At 31.4% G+C, this 1132-nt stretch overlaps 1 protein-coding gene across 1 annotated transcript in view; it reads right to left on the bottom strand.

Moving 5' to 3' along the window:
* Nucleotides 1-1132, bottom strand: part of LOC105270243 (zinc finger protein 13) — a gene marked incomplete at both ends in the record, with an annotated part of 4723 nt that overhangs the window by 2171 nt on the left and 1420 nt on the right.

Genomic DNA, 1132 nt, shown 5'->3' with positions numbered 1-1132 from the left:
GTTTCGGAGAAGTCCGTCTTTACTTGTATGAAGGAACTCATATTCAAAAATTTACAAGAAAATGATATCTCGCACTGGGAGGAAAAACTTGAGTCAAGGCATTTGGTACTCATCCGAAAAATGATGAGCAATCAATTGACAACAAAGTTATTTATTCGATCAAATCAATTAGTTTTTAAATTGAAGTCTCTTGCGTTTGACAAAAGTAAACTTCTGAGCAATTCCATTTTCATTATCATTACATGATCATGATGTCTGGAACAAATGCATAATTTATGGACAGAAGTGTTTTCTTTCGTAAAGTAGAATATCATTGCCTTCTGAATTTTGGAATCATGCTTCCCGAAATACTCCTCATCTTATGGACAAGTACTAAAGCCTTCGGCTAAAGATTTTTTCTCTATGTACGAAATATCGTTTTGTTGGAAATTTTTTAGTAAGTGTTTCTTAATACAACTAAAAATGCATTTCTGAAAAAGCTTAAAAATGAAATTTGGTGTCATTGCTCAATGCCAATATAACACAAATTCATCATTTCAATCTTGATTTTCAACCGAATCACAGGAAAAAGAAATTTTCTTCATGTAAGATGTAAGACTATAGGTTCAATGTTCTGTTCTCAAAAGAACTTTCAGTAATCGAATTCCACGACTAGAACTCCAACGTCCTATGAAGAACCTGGTATCCAATTAACAATTGATTAATGATGATAATTACATTTTTTATTGTTAATTAAAAAATCATGGGCATCAATATTCGTAGGGAAGCGGTAAACTAGTTATCAACTGAAATCTAAGAATTGAAGGACGATTGTGATATTTTTGCACGTGCATCTTTTATGGAGACAAGATTAAAAGGACAAACAAGGTATGATGAAAAAATCACTATCTGTCTTGAAGCTTAAGATATTTACTGAAGCCGGACTGCGAAAAAATTCATTTATCCTCGTTTACCACTTCACAACTTCACGGAAATTAATGATTGGAAACCAGATATGAAGGATCTTATACAAAAAGAAATCGATTGCTCTTTTCTTGGATGAAACAATTGAGATTTTTTCAAGTTGAGGAAAGAAAGTGTTGTTTGATTATTTAATTCAATTAATTAAATAATTGAAGAAATTGTGAAGTCC

This window comes from Fopius arisanus, unplaced genomic scaffold (genome assembly GCF_000806365.1).
Source record: "Fopius arisanus strain USDA-PBARC FA_bdor unplaced genomic scaffold, ASM80636v1 scaffold00082, whole genome shotgun sequence".
NCBI lineage: Eukaryota > Metazoa > Arthropoda > Insecta > Hymenoptera > Braconidae > Fopius > Fopius arisanus.
This window is presented reverse-complemented; position numbering and strand designations above follow the sequence as displayed.